The following is a 16,008-nucleotide window of genomic DNA, read 5'->3' on the forward strand; positions in this document are numbered from 1 at the left end:
ACGATTCCCAAAAGTGGGAATCGGGTTTCTGGAGAATCTAAACTGGGATTCCTAGTTTTTGGGATAGATGAAGGAAGTGGGATTCGTCCCTGGGAGTGGGGAACCTTGATTCCCGGGTTCTCGAATCCGAAATGGGAATCTTCTAAATTGAAGTTCATAAAATACATCTGAAATTTGATCCCCATAACTTTACATGTGTTGTTTGTTTTTTATTTATTTAAAGCAATAAGTCTCATGGAAAAGCTACAGGGCACACTCATTCCATCAGTTACTGAAAAATCCTTCACCTAATCTCACATTCTCGGCTCATGTTCTAGAAATCCACCTAAATATTCCAGTTACCAACCCTAATCTCACTTCGATCAATCAAAACAAAACCCTAAAATGGACATAGTCTAAGCAATGCATCATCTCGTTCACAGAAATCTATACCTAATTTTAGTTAATCACTAAATTTCCGCTTCAAAAGAAGCTTATCACTTCAATTTCAATCAAATCCAATGGTAAATCTACAACTAATGTCAGTTAATTACTCAATTTCACGTTTCAAAATAAGTTTATTTATTACTAGAATTTCAATCGAATCGAAGGATAAACACCAGATATGAAATAGAACTCAAAAGATCTGTCGCTGAATAAACCTTACCTTCATCGCGTGGTAGGCGCCGTCTTTGACCGCGGTGCGGCGGGATTCGACAGATAGGGCGCGTGGATCGGATTCGAGAGCGGCCATGAAAGCCATTTCTTAGAAGAAGGTATGGGTTTTGGTTCTTTGATTGGGAGGGAATTATGATTTCAGCATCGAGGGAGAAAGAAATGTTGAGTGGAAATGAGGAGATTTATATTTTTTAAGATCGAGAAAATGGGTTTCGGAAATGTTGGAAATGGAAAAAGAGATTCATTCGCTCTGTGGAAGTAGTAGTCAACAAGAGGCGACAAGGTGGGATATGTGTAGACTTGTCTAGAGAAGATTAGAGGGAATTTTGGTACAGCTTTTGTGTCGCGCGCATTGGGACATCTTTTGTGTTTTTATGGAGAGAGACTAGCACGAATCTTCGTACGTGGGAAAGGGGGAAAGCTGAAAGCCTCGGAGAAACGTGCAACGGGTTCAACCCGACCTCACCTGAACCCCTAAGGCCATGTTTGCCAACCATGAATTCTTGTTCCATGGAACATTAGATCACCGAGCATTATGAAAAAGGTAACATATGTCCGAAAGGGAGAGAAATGAGTGAGAAGATGGTGCCAAATCCATATCCATACTATTCTAAAAGCCTAAACCATCGAAAATTCATCAACCATCATTCCCTCAAACTCCACTTACATCCCACTTTCTATTTCGTTAAACTCACTCCCGTGTCCTCTTTCTTTCTGGCTTTTACGACATTTTCGCTGATGCTTTGCCGTCGAGAATAAGTCCAAAAACCCAACCACATGTCGCTCATATTTAATGCGTTGCTCTCCACTTGGCTACATGTATCTTCCAATCCCGCCAAGTGTCTGCTATTTCAAAGCGTTTTGGGCGGCTGCTTCCTTCTTTAGGAATCATCCCGTTTCACCGCGAGGGTTTTTCTGCTTAAAAAGCTCATCTCCCCCTCCTGTTTTCTCTTCTCTAACGGGTCCCGCGAGTTTTACAGTCATCTTCCACTCACAGTTCTCCCCCCTCACAGGTTGGGCGATTTATCCAGATGCTCTCTCTTACTTTCTCTCAATATCTCTCTCTTACTTTCTCTCAATCTCTCTCTCAATCTCTCTGTCTTTCTCAATCTCTTATCTTTTTCTCTCTTTTTTTCTGTGATTATATATTATTGTAGGTGTGTTGGTTATTTACATCCAGATTCAGGATTTTCAAAATCCGTTTCCGAATTACCTTTGAGCTTATTTTCACTTTCAAGTGATCCCATATTTCATTGCTCTTTCACTTAATTAAATTTAAGATGCTCATTTTCATGTTGTCATTACTCTCGAGAAATATTGTTTGTTTGTTTTTCTTATTAGTCTTGTTTTGTTTTATTTTCTCTCTTTTTTTCATTTTCAAAGTTTTACCATGCTCATGGTTTGTCCCTTTTAAAACATGTTAGGCTTATTGTTTTTAGATAGTTAAAACTTTAGTCATGCTTTCCTCCTCCACACCAACTGTTTGAGGAAATGCTAAATGCACAATACTTATTAAAATCAAAAGGGAAAGACTTCCATTCTTATTTTTTTGGACACAAACTGTTTGAGGAAATGCCTCATGCACAATACTTATTACAATGAAAAGGGGAAGACTTACATTCTCATTTTTGTAATTTGTATATGCTATGAATTAATTCAACAATGGACTTTTAAGGCATCTTTGATTTTTTTTATTCCTACCTGATGCTTGTTGTCAATGTTGAAATTACTGTTTTTGCTTCTCTTAATGGTAATATATTATTTTTTGTCATCTGATTGGATACTGGAAGTCCATTGAATAAGCAGGTACATACAGTGACAAAAAAAATTATTTCTTCGATGGGAGTTTCATACCACAGAATTGTTGTTCTAATAAACATTTATCTTATGGTATATGGGATATTCGGCTATCAAGTATGGTTTCTCGTTTCTTGGGTATAGATTGTTGACTCTCCTCATGTATTGGTATGTGCTTATTTTTTTCCTATTCCCTTTCCTTTTACATTTCGTTTTATGGGTTTTTGTTACTTCTTTTTATTGCTGATTTTGTTATGTTTGGCTCTTATCAATTTAATTTTTTTTTACCTCCATCTCCCTAGACAGGTTGGTATTAAGATGATGTGGGTTGGGTTTTCGGGCTTCCCTTACTAAGTTTATTTCTCTTATGGGAATTTTCTGGCGGTCGGTGTTTTTTCTTCTCTTCATCTGAATTTCTTTTTATGTTGGGTTTCAGATTTGCTGTGGAGGGATTTTCGCTTGAGCTTTTTATTAGACTTTAATTTTAGTGATATACTTCTACTGCTAGAAAAGGGATTTTTTCTTTATCTATCTCGAAGGCTATGGCAGAAACAAGATGGCAAAACTGAGTTCTCAACGGCGTTGCTTTCAGATTTTGTTATCTTCTTTTATTGTGCTCAAAATAAGAAAATGGGGTAAAGGACGGTATTGATTTGATATTCCGATTTCCGTGAAGATTTTCATTTTCTGTGTGCTCCATTCTTTTTCTTGTCATTTTGCTTCTAAGGCAATAGCCATCTTTATATATTTAACATAATTTTTTTTTTACTTTGCTTTGATACTTGTTAATTTCTCTTTTTCGTGAATTCTTTTCCTTTCTCTCATTTTTTCCCTATTAAAGCGGCCTTTTCTTAGGCTTTATACTATTGTTTTTGTTTTATTTTTTCCTTGAATATCTGGCGTGACTTTGTTTTTGGGGTATTTTCCAATATCTTTTCTCTTTATTTGTTTTTTTTTTTTTTTTTTCTGTTGAAGGTGATCTTTTACCTTTTTCCTCATTGATGTGAATATCTTCATTTTTGGGTTTTGCTCTATTTTTTCCTTCATTTTGCTTACTAATATACTTGCTTTCTTAATGTTGTTTTCTAAATAAATAATTGAAACTCACCGTTGAGTTTGCATATACTTTCACATTAAACTTTCCTGATTGAAGCTAACTTGATCTGGCTTCTCACATAGGCCACATTACTGCAATTTGCACAGCTTAAAATACATGCTTCCAAGACAGCTTAAAATCTTGATGAATTTATAATTTCCACTTTAGTCAAATGGCATTTCAATGAACCCTAATTAATTATTTACAAATAGATTCCATAATCAATGTTGTTTAGTTGTACAATATGCCTGCTATTTAGCACACTATATACAAAGAGATCTTTCAAATATATATAGTTATTTAGGAGAAAATAGGCCTACCTATGCCATATACATGATAAGATGTGTTAATCATAATAGAGATTATAAGCCTAACCAAATGCCAAAAAGAATATCATGATTGGATAATTCAAGGCCCTTGATCCGTCAAGTCTTATTTATGGTTCTATCAAGAAAAAGATATAGCATTGGGCTAAGGATGTTGAAGGAAATCATTGACACTAATTTAAAGGGCTTTTGAAGAGTAACCCCACCGAAGTCCTTAAACATCAATCACATTTTTATAACTTCCATACTGGGGTACAGGAATTGTATGGTGAACTTCCAGCTATTGTAATCATAAATGTCTGCATTTTCCATGCCCGACAACAAAGCCAAATCTTGAAGAGGGATTTGTAGACTCAGAGAATGGGAAATCAGACTGAATAAAGGATGGAATGATGGTTCTGAATGGATTTGTTCTTCAGTTAAATATCGGATACATGGTCCATTGGATCACATGCTATTAATGGTGGGTGTTCTTTCTATTTTGTAGTATATTGCAGAAGGTTAGAGAGGAGCGAGGATTAGCATCTTATAGAACAGACACACAACCATCAGCAGAGCATGTAACTATTCTCCAGCCACAAGGATCTACTAAATTGATATTCAAGTTTGCCAATAGATTATTTGGGTCATTCATATAAATTTTTTAACCCTTTGCTTGTCAAGTGCTGCTCTCTTAGCCCTGGGAACACATTGCATAAAATCTTTTGTTTTAGGTAAATTCTCTCAACAGTCAAATATTATGATTGTCTTAATGACTAAATTGCCAAACTACTTATTGCTTATTCAGGTCTCTTATTCAGGCTGTCGGTCGGTCATACTTTCTCACCCATGTTGGAATTGTTGGATTGATTCAAGATACGCAAGCTTCTGGGTGCCAGTGATATGGCGTTGTTGGAAAGCAAGTGCATGCATGGCTGTGCACCATATAATTTCTAAACATAAAAAGAAGGAAAATACTTCCAAGACGAGATCCTCTTTTGTTGAAACTGGAACCTTACAACATAGCACACTGGAGCCTTGATGTTGTGGGCACACTTGACCAAAGATGAAGATGAAGAAGATTCACAACCTCAATATCGGTTCCGTGTTAAAACTGTTGGGGAACGTCCTGTGAAGTGAAGGTCTTGTCAGTAGTAAACCACGACCTGTGAACTAAAGGTCTTATCAGTAGTAAACCATAATAAATTATGTTGTAAGATAATGATTCTTGATTTTGATTCTTCAATGAGATTTAGGGATGTTTGAAAGCTACTGAACATACATGTTGGATATTTTTCTTTTTGTTGGTCTTTAATCCTTATAATTTCCTTAACTCCATTTTGTAAGATATTGATTCTTGATTATGATTCTTCAATGATTGGGACGAATCAATTATTCTTCAATTATTGATTTCCTTGTGAACATTCATGTTGAATAAAACTTCTCCAATTGTTCCCCTCTGATTACTGGCATGCACGTCGCAACGCACGTGCACTTTTAATAGTAGCTTAAAAATAGGGAAAACAGAAACTCTATTTTGGGCTAGAGTTTAAACTTTTCCCTATTTGTCCCCCACTTTATGTCTCCTCAATCATGCCCTCTCAATCCTCTCGCTATCCCTAAAACCTTCTAAGTCCCTCTCACACCATTTGATAAATTAATATTCCATGTAAAATGTGAAACGATCTCTTTTTAATCATTTATATTTCAACACTCCCCCCTCACGTATGGTCCCTCTTTTTTGGGTTGGCCTATATGTGGCCCATCTTTTGGGTTTGCTATTACATGTGAATTTTTAATATCAAGAAGTTTTGAACCCAGGACCTTTGCTGCCAAGCCTGCCATGTGTATCATATGCCATATTCAACTCAGGCCATTTAGCTTTGAAACCAACTGCAGCGGTGTTAGGGGTAAAATCGGTATATCCGGTACCGACCCTCAAAATCATTCTCCACTACTCGACTAGGTCAAGTCAACTGCCACAAGCAACACTCGTTAACAAATCATACCCTCAACATTTCTCCTTTGTATGGTAGCGAAACTCAAAAGGAGCCAAATACAATCGCAGGATTCTCGCCATTATGCAACCAATCCGGATTACAGTTACACGCAAGGTGCAATATTCAAATTCAAAACATCCCGCCTAGGCTACCGTCCAAGATCTCCGCCCAGAATCACTGGAAATCATATCTCCGCGATCTTATCTTCCATCCATCACGCCCCAGTGTGGACCTCGATCCTGAGGAGGTGGCAAGGAAACGAGTCCCCCATCGGTCCTTTGGATCTCCACATGTAGGAGAGCTCTACCAAGTAACTCTCGAAACAAAACGTCATATGACGATAAATGAGATACCTCTTGATCCGGAGACAAAAGCCTTGAAACCAAGACGTACCTACAAAATAACTCAGAGTCGCCATCCATGGGATAGGCCATGGAACCAAAAACAATTGCTCTGTTTACAATGGATCACCAGAAGCAATTGGGTCTGTGCCTGATTACGAGTTAGGAAGGTTCGGAGAGCATCCAACTCGTCCGAGCGCAAGCACTCAGTCTCTTATGCCATTTATTTATTAATTTCGAAGAGTTTTAGGCGAAAATCATGTGAAATGAGAACAGATATTCCCGAGAAGATGTCTACTTAAACATGCATGACCCGGGGATAAATAAAGAAAAATAAACATCAAAGTCCTAACTCAACACATCTAATCCTAACTCATCACATCTAAATAAGCGATAAACACACGCATGCACAGCTACAGCTAAAGAGATAAATCTGCACAGCGAGCAAATATTAGTAGATGATAACAAAAGTAATAATCAACAATAGTAAAGAGTTATAGCTAGGCATGTGATCAGGAGATAATAAACTGAAATCAGTAAAGAGTTATAGTTAAGCATGGAATAAATAGTAACCTAGATAAAATAGGCATGCAGATGCTACAGCTAAGCATATGAATCACCTAAAGAGAGTAATCACTTAACATGTCAGGAAAATCACACTAACATATCCCTATACATGAAATCATAACAAGCCACACAACCAAAATCACACAAGAGATATATCAAAAGAGAGAAAATACTCAAACAACAAGTACCATACTACAAATCCCTATGGCTCTAGGATAATAAACCCTAAGACTCTAATTGTTTTTCGGGCCCGAATCTTTGGATAGTCTGATGTTCATCCAAAGCCGCCTACGTATCCCCGCCTCATACAGGAATAAAGGCAACGTAGTTTTTGCGTGCCTATTCTAAACTATGATGCCTAACACATCTAGGACCACTATCCTAGACTCGATCAACTAGACTCAACTAGTTATGAAAACTTCTTGTGCGATTACTTAAGTTCAAGTGGATTGCAGATTTTAAGACACCTTATATGTCCTAACTAGATGCAAGTTTAGCCATAAGCTAATGCAAGTGGTTCCTATATCTTATGTGCAACTAGGCTGTAACCCTAGGAAAACCAATAGGCTAACTAACGCACCCTATTCTAGTCATCAGTCGGCGATGTGGATCGCCAACTGACCAGATAGAGGCGAGGATAGACACCTAACTAGGACAAACTCCTAACTCTAACACAAACACAAAACACCCAAAACACTCAATACATCTAGGACCAAACTTCTAACTCTGGGGGAAGATCTTTAAGAAAATAAGGTTTAAAAATGGTTTGTATGATTTCTTTTTGAAGGTTTGAAATGTTTATTTTGAAAGGTTTGAGTGGACTTGGGATAAAGATCACAACCTGCCTACGTGTCTCGTGGGAGAGGATTAAGCCAACATAGTTCGGAAACATACTTTCCTAACTATTCCTAAAACCTTTTGATTTTCAAATATTTTTTGATGTTTTTAAGTTTCAAATTTCTAATGTTTTTAGATTTTAAAGTTTTTCAATGTTTTTGAATTTTTCAAATGGTTCCTCCCTTTTGGTCAAAGGCCAAAGGGAACACACAAAGCAACACCCTGGGAAAAAATCCTAGGGCTAGAAGGGGAAACCCCTGAACAAGTAAGCTAGTGTCTCAAAGAGATGAAGTGATAAGGTCCCAAAGCAAGTAAACTAGTGTCCCACTATGAAAGTGATCTAAGATCCCAAATAAGCAAACTCTAATAAGACTGAGATAGTCTCTAACAAAGGGGAGTGACAATAACTCTAAAAGGCAAACTCCTAAGCTAAGGACAAACTAAAAATCTATAAAATGGACTTCTAGACAACCAAATCTAAGAGGGGAGCGTAAGTAAGTCAAAGAGTGTCTCACACTCTAAAGTGGGTGCAAATGAGTCAAAGAATGAATACTAACACGAAAGAGATAAACAATGGTGCCAGTGAGACTGGGCAAGTCTCCTAGACACAAAGGTGGGCTCCAAGTATCCCTATCATCGCCCTTGCAATGATAAATAGGGATAGAATAACTAAAATACTAAGTTATTCTTTAACTTAGTAGGGGGTACAACTTAGGGAGGGTTTTATAAATGAGGCCAAACATGCCTCCTATGAGTAACTTTCTAATGTAACTGATCTTGCCTCCTAACATCTTTTAGTTAATCATTTCCATATCTTTCATTTCAATTTTGATTTCCACTTGCATGCATTTAACATTTTTGAATCACAGAGCATTATACAAAGCATGGAATTCAAGGCATCCAAGCATAGCAAGACTCAAAATAATTAACTTAAGCATGAGTGAAAGCCTATAACATGTATAATATTAAAAACTAAACTCAAAACATTCAAAGCATTTTATTTCATCCATCACAAACTAGGCTAAGCATGAATCAAGCATCAAAAGCATGTATATTTGCATTCTACATGGAAACCGAAAATTTGTATTGAAAATTACACTATCTAAATGGCAAAACTAGCAAAAGTGATACACCTAAAAGTTGTAGGGGACACATCAGGGAACATTTGATTAGTTATGTACTTCGGTCGGTGCTCACCGAAAGTTGACGGAAAACAGCCATCTTTAGGCTGATTTCAGATTTCATTTATGCAGTTTTATTTTGAAAAGTTCCAATTTTGTTTTTCAAAATAAAGAAACAAAACACATTTTTAAGAAAAGTGCTCAACACCAAAGTTTTAGAAAATTCATTGGGAAAAACTTTCTGAGTTAACAACTCCGGCTGGATTTGGCCGTAAGATAGCCAGAAAACAGCCATCTCCGGTCAAGCCGCAAACTGGAAATAGGGTGTTTTTGGCTGAAATCTTAAAAATGTCATAACTTTTTTATTCCTTGGCCAAATTAGGGCCATGATATGTCAATTTGAAAGTCTTGGAGTGCTCTACAATCCTATGTGGTCCATTCATTTCTTAGCAGATTTTGATAAAATTTTAAAGGGATTTACTTAGGATCCTAACCTAACCTAACCTAAAACATAATTTGGGACTCTGTTCCATTATCTGAAGGAAAATCTTTCAAACCAAGTAGTTTAGGGTTCGACCAAAATGGGGTGTCTACACCCACGTGGGCTAAATCAAAGGCTTGATTGATATCTTCAAGATCATGGACCTCCACACCTATAAATAGGGGTCTATGCACTCAAGCAAAAGAGATGGGAAAACTAGCTCCCCTTCTCCTCCTTAGTTTCTGTTATGGTAACTTACCTTGACCCTCCCCTATCCACCGTCCATTTTTCTGTGATTGCCCGTCTCTGACTTGAGTGTTGAAGTGGCCGTCCAGAGCCACAACTCTGGGCCCGATGACGCTTTTGCTATGAGTGCAGGAATACAGGTTCTATCAAGCTAGTACATGTAGTCAGATTTTGGGTGTCATCAGATTGGCACCATCCGTGAGACCCGTCGATGTGAAAATCGAGAGCTCCCTCTCAACCTAACCGTGGAATGGTTACGAGAAGCTAAACAAGCCAACGAGACCAAGAACAGGATGCGGAGACAAGAAAAATGGTTGTCTCCGGCGACGCCCCGTGAACACCCTCAACCAGTTTGGGCAACAACTTGGGGATGTGGCAAGCGCCCTTCAACAAGTACTCCAAAGGTTCCTTTCACAACCAGCAGCACCACGCCCACCGTTGATTCCGCACGTTGAAGAAATTCCCCCCGCCGAGGTCTCCGAAGAACAAGAATCAACGGGAGGACGAAACCCTCGGAGACCCCGCCAGCACCAACAAGGGTCCGCGTCAGTCACCAGTCCATTACCCGACCATCGTCGTTATAATCGACATCACAGACGCAATGACCCAATGGTGGAACCAACATTAATAGATTTGACTCATGAGATTGATGGTCAGATACCTCCACGAGAAGAAGCCTGACGAGAAAAGACCAGGCGGAAGAAAACCCCACTGTCATGGCTAATCTCCAACGCCAGATAAGAGAACTCCAACAGCAGATGAAGGCGCCTTGTGACCCGGACCTCGTGGCAGAATACTCAACAACTCAACTCAACAAAGCCTTTGTCCCAAGCTAGTTGGGGTCGGCTAAAAGAATCCTTTAGAAAAAATTCATAAGAAGGTAAAAGGGATCTACCTAGCTCTAATCCTGGTTCTAGTTGAGTTCTTCTACGTGGATCATTTTCTTCCATTCTATCCTATCCAAGGTTATGTTCTCTATTATGTTCCTAGCTATCAAGTCTTTCCTCACGATCTCTACCCATGTTATTTTCGGTCTACCCCTACCTCTTTTTACTCCCTCAATTTGGCACGAGTCACCTCTTCTCACCGGAGCATCCAAAGGCCTACATTGCATATGTCCAAACCATCTTAAGCGGTGCTCTCTCATCTTCTCCTCGATTGGAGCCACCCCCACCTTTTTACGAATATCTTCATTTTTAATTCTATCTAATCTTGTGTGTCCGCACATCCATCTAAGCATTCTCATCTCCGCTACACTCATCTTATGCACATGCTGTTTTTTGGTGGCCCAACATGCTGAGCCGTACAGCATGGCTGGCCTCACAGTTGTCTTATAAAATTTTTCCTTCAACTTGGTAGGGATTTTACGGTCATACAGAACTCCTGAGGCAAGCTTCCACTTGAACCAACTTGCTCTTATTCTATGGTTAACATCCTCTTCAATCTCTCCTTGAACTTTGATCTTTCTCAAAGAAATGAGATTTGACCTTTCTCAAATGCTCAAAAGCATGTTTAGATAGGTTTTGATGGTGTATTTGAAAATATGACCGTTTGGGGGCAAGACTGTGAAAAACTGGGTTGAAAAAGTCAACCTGCGAAAGCCCCCAACGGCTAGTTTGCCCGACCATCGCGGTCGCCCGCCCCTATTGGGTGCCCTTTTTAATTTTCAAATTTCGTACCGTCGCGGTCGACCGACCCCATGGCGGTCGCCTGGCAAGGGCTACCTGTCCACTCAAAATTTAAACTCAAAACTTATCCGCGGTCGACCGACCCATGGTTGTCGCCCGTCCAAACCCATGACGGAATGGTTCTGATTCCACAGAACCATTCCCGCGGTCGTCCGGCTTCACCCGGTCGACCGGCCCACTATTTACTTGCAAGTGATGGATTTCCAGCTACCTTGCCGCGGTCGCTCGGGACACCCCCAGTCGACCGGCCCTGGTAAAAATTCCATTTTAACATTTAAAAATTTAGGAATTTGGGCCATGGTCTTTGGGCTTAAGTCCAAGGTTTTCAAACACATTTTTTAGTGTGTTGATGATTTCCAAATATGTAAAAAATTAGGTATGAAAATCATTTGAATACCTATTGAAAGTGCAATTTTACATATGATCAAGATGACTCTAAATACATTCTAAAAGAGTATACCATGAGTCTTCTTGGAATGTATTCGCTCATTTGCACTTCCTTGGACTTCTTCAGCTTGTGAGTGAACATCTTGAACTTTGTCTTGGCTTTTGTGACTCCCTCCAATCTTCAATGCATGTTATGAGGTACATGAGGTATCACCAAGGCATGTTCAACTCCAAGCTTCTTCTTGACACTTGCTAGGAACTTGTGGGATCTTTATGTTGAGCTTCTTGATTTGATCATCTCCAAATGGTGGTGTCTTCATTGTTGGTGCAAGCTCTTGATTCCTTTGTCTCTTGATCCACAAGCCATGTGTTGAGAAGAGTTGTGTAGTGGCGATTATGACATAAGATTTTTCTATATACAACACAACACCTCAAAGCAACACATTAGTCTATAAATGCTAATCAAGTTGGTTTGCTAGCATCAAAACAAGAAGATAAGGTGAATGATTAACCCATGGGAACCCTTGGGCTTATAAGATTATAGTTAGAGGATCTCGAGAGCCAGGGGAGTCTTCAGTCTCCCAGCCCAGAGCAGACCCGTGGTCCGCCTCAATGATTATTCCAGATTCTCCGGAGCAGAGTCCGACAGGATCTCCTGCTGAGTAGTGATCATTTATTTTTTCTTTTTGGTTCCCCCAGTTGGAGATGGGATGTATTATTTTCATTTGATCAGACATACATTTATTGGATATATGGATCCGTTTTTTGCTTTTATCTGCTCTTCTTTGTGTTGTTGTATTGGAATAAAGTGCTTTTTTATATAAATAGATGCCTATTATAGGCCCCTAGTTGAATTCTTTGAACAACTTGATTTTGAGCATTTTGCATTATTAGCGAAAGCTAATAATGCAAAATGCCCCTTGCATTGTTTTGTTTAATGATTTGATCATACATTTTGTATTATTAGCCATATTACTATGACTAATAATTCAAAATGCCCCCCGGTGTATATATTCATGTAGATTAGAGAAAGTTAATACAAGGTAAAAAACAAGGAAGGTAATTTCATTGCAATGAAAGGAAGGCATATTCTGAGCAACCCTGATTATGAAGTTACACTCTTCTGAACCTTCTTGTTTTGTACACTGAGTACTGGGCTGGACCCTGATCCTCTTAAGCAGGAGAGAAATCAGCAATGTTTGCCTTCAACGTATGTTTACCTTTGTTGTGTAACGATTTAGCTGAGGATAAGAGCTTTTCTTTTCTGAGTTCCCTCAATTTTACTGAAACAAATGCTTTTGATTTATTTTTAGGTAAGTTGAACCTCGATAGATGAGTTTGAATGTATTTACGCATAGGCAGTATTTCCTGCCTCTGGCTTTTCAATCATGGTACAAAGACCCTTTAGATTGTTTGGAGTGTTAACTCATCTTATTTTGGACCAACGAATGCTTCGTCTGGGCGCTTCTTTGCAAGTTTTTGATTTGGCGGACCGTTTTGCCCTAAATTTGGCTAAAAAAGAGTTTTTCAGGTTTTCGTTTCTATGGGCACAATGACCCTAAATTTTGCCTAAGCCGCCTTTTCAAGTTTTCGACTTAGTGGGTCTTTAGATCTTTTTGTTCTTTTCTTTCCTTTTATCCTACACATACCTCGACTTGGATATAGTCGGGACTCCAGAATAGGGTTTTGAAGATCTTGGATTGTTTTGCAGAATGTGACCGAGCCTAGATTCAATAGGTTGCCTACGTACCCCAAAGAAAGGTGGGATCAGGTCCACGTAGTTCGAGGCTTTTTCTCAGAGGAAAATGAGTGTGAGTAAAAGGTTTTGCTTATTCTGCAAAATGTGACTGAACCTGAATTTGCAGGCTGCCTACGTACCCTAAAGATGGTTGGGATCAGATCCGTGTAGTTTGAGGCTTTCTGCTTGGGGAACCAATTGAAACGAAGGATTTCATTGGTTTTGAAAACGGTGACCGAACCCGAATTTGTCAGGTTGCCTACGTACCCTAAAGAATGGTGGGATCAAGTCCGTGTAGTTTGAGGCTTTTTTGTGGGGAAAAGGATTGGAGGGGGTGATATGAAGGGTTTTATTGGCTTTGCCAAAGGGTGACCGAGCCTGAGTTTGTCAGGCTGCCTACGTACCCCAAAGAGGTTGGGATCAGGTCTGCGTAGTTCGAGATTTGAAGGTATCTTACAGTTGAGTCAGTTTAGGCTCTGGTTGGCACATGGAGGCTTTTGATGAAGAGGGGATAAGAAATCCACATCATCACACAAGTAATTATTATATGGGAGAAATCCAACGGAGTCCAATGCTATTTTGGCAACCAAACATGGAATGGCATGCCAAATCCCAACTAAATTCCGACAGCTACTGAGCTTTAGTGCAACCAAACGAAGCATTTAGGAAAAATTTGAAGGGAAAGGATTCAAAGGGAATAAGAATCCTTAAAACACCACCAAAAATCCCAACCAAAACAACCAACCCAACCAACTAACCTAACCAACCAACCCCTATTTAGTAGAACTAGGGCCTATTTATTGGCACAAATGAGAGGAAAAATTCCCGTACAAATTTCAAAAAGTGGTTACAGCTTTATTTTTTATTTTCCGTCCCAATTGGGATTTCGTACACCAATTTCGTACTTTGGGAGCATATGAATGCAAATTTTCGTACAAAACAAATTTCACAAAACTTCTAGAATTTCGTACATTTCTCATCTGTACGAAATCATTTTCACTCACAATTAAATGTTCGAAAATATTTTGGTACATAGAGAAATGTACGGAAACGTCAACAAATGTTCAACTGGGCTCATAAGCTGGCTGGCTTTCTACTGTTTTGCTAGTTTTTTGGCTTGATCTCAGGGATCTCAGATATACAAGCGCAGAGCTATGATTGCAAACTGATTGGGTAAAATTTTGTGCTGAGTTCGAATGATATTTGGGATCAAGCAAAGGTTTTGTGCATGAATTTTCCCACTCTTTGTGACTACAATAGACCATGATTCTGTTGTGTAGGGAATGCCAAAACTCTCCGGTTCTCATGCTGAAGATACTATACCACAAGGATAAGCATCAATTCTCCTAACATGGATTCATCATCGCGCCTAACTATCATCAGTCCGATCTTGAAAAAATGGGGAGTCTACAGCGCTGTAAATTTCTCTTTTTACCCATTTCATTGAAATACAACTACTTAAATAGAACACAAAGGTACCTAAGCTAAGTAATTATGTGATACATTGGGAATTCGGGTCTCTACGGTTCAACCGGTATCCTAATTCCTGTGTTCGCAATACCTCATTTTTTTCCTTCCATCATTTTCAAAACCCGTGTCTTAAGCTTCTGCAGATCTTTACATATGGATTCCCAAAACTCCGAACACGCAGCCATGGAGCAAAATCGTCGGCTCTGATACCACTTGTTTTGTGCCTAATTTGTCGTAACACAAACAAAGAAAGAAAAAAGATAGAAAGAGGGGGAGAGTGGTTGATTTGAGGCAACCGAACCACCTAACGGCTTGATTCGAAAGGAGACATGACGCTTTAGAACAAAGTCTCCTTTGCTGCTGTAAAATTCTTCTCATTTTCCATTTCATTGAAATACAACTACTAGAATACAAACACAAAGGTAGCGCATGAGCTACCAATTTTCCCACTTGAAAGACACATAAGCAACAACCAACACCCACTGTCGCTAAACCCATAAGCCATAACTAAATAGAAACTACATTCTAACCGACCCCACATACATGATAAGAAAATGCACATAACACAATTTTTTTTATTCCAAAAAATCCATAAAAATAAAGTGCTCGATGGAAAGAAGTTTTTAGGTCTGGCAGGAATGACGTTTTTTTTTTTTGGGAAGGTAAGTTAGGATTGAACCTCTGACCTCTAGGGAATATTGAACCCAATACCGGGCGGGAATGAAGTTCTCCGGGAGAACATGGAAAAATTTGGATTCCAGACAAAAAAAAAATCATAGATAATGAGTTAGCCAAACCCTAGAAAACTCACTTCATAGGGAATATTTATCAAAGAAAGTTTCAATTTGACCGAGAAAAAGAACTTCAATTAGTAGCAAAGTTTCTATTTGTAACACCGAGTGAGATTCAATGGCTCCTAATTAGTGCATAGAAGAAAAAAAAAAGTGAAATGACATCAACAGAACCATGTTTTAATATTTGCAAATCCATCTGAATAGAAAAATATCATGCCTCTTTAAGCTAGAAACAAAATATTATACGTAATAGAATCCAAGAAACATAGTTTCTAAATATGGAAAAGAAAATCTTTTGCTTAATGAATAAAATCTCATAAATTTAATATCATATCTCTTAATTTAGAAAGAAAAGCTATGCAAGGGCACCGGGACAGCTAATATTGTTTATACAAAGGGCCTGGCAGAACATAATCTTGGAGTATATATATGTAAGGCTACTCAATCCCCCATTTTCATCCCAATCCAAGAAGAAGATAGAAG

General features: G+C 38.7%; 1 long non-coding RNA gene across 9 annotated transcripts; it reads left to right on the forward strand.

The window, feature by feature from the left end:
• The first annotated feature begins 1,041 nt into the window (after positions 1 to 1,041).
• LOC143887547 (uncharacterized) lies at positions 1,042 to 5,188 on the forward strand. Of its 9 annotated transcripts, none has more exons than XR_013254238.1 (5): positions 1,042 to 1,670; positions 2,464 to 2,622; positions 4,364 to 4,436; positions 4,540 to 4,589; positions 4,677 to 5,188. It is a non-coding gene; the product is annotated as an uncharacterized LOC143887547 (long non-coding RNA). The 9 variants fall into 9 exon arrangements; XR_013254230.1 differs by having other exon boundaries at positions 1,059 to 1,670; positions 4,664 to 5,188; XR_013254236.1 differs by lacking the exon at positions 2,464 to 2,622 and having other exon boundaries at positions 1,050 to 1,670; positions 4,664 to 5,188.
• Positions 5,189 to 16,008: the final 10,820 nt, after the last annotated feature.

The sequence above is a fragment of the Tasmannia lanceolata genome, unplaced genomic scaffold (genome assembly GCF_043159265.1).
Source record: "Tasmannia lanceolata isolate RefF3 unplaced genomic scaffold, GAP_Taslan_0.1 ptg000012l, whole genome shotgun sequence".
Lineage (NCBI taxonomy): Eukaryota > Viridiplantae > Streptophyta > Magnoliopsida > Canellales > Winteraceae > Tasmannia > Tasmannia lanceolata.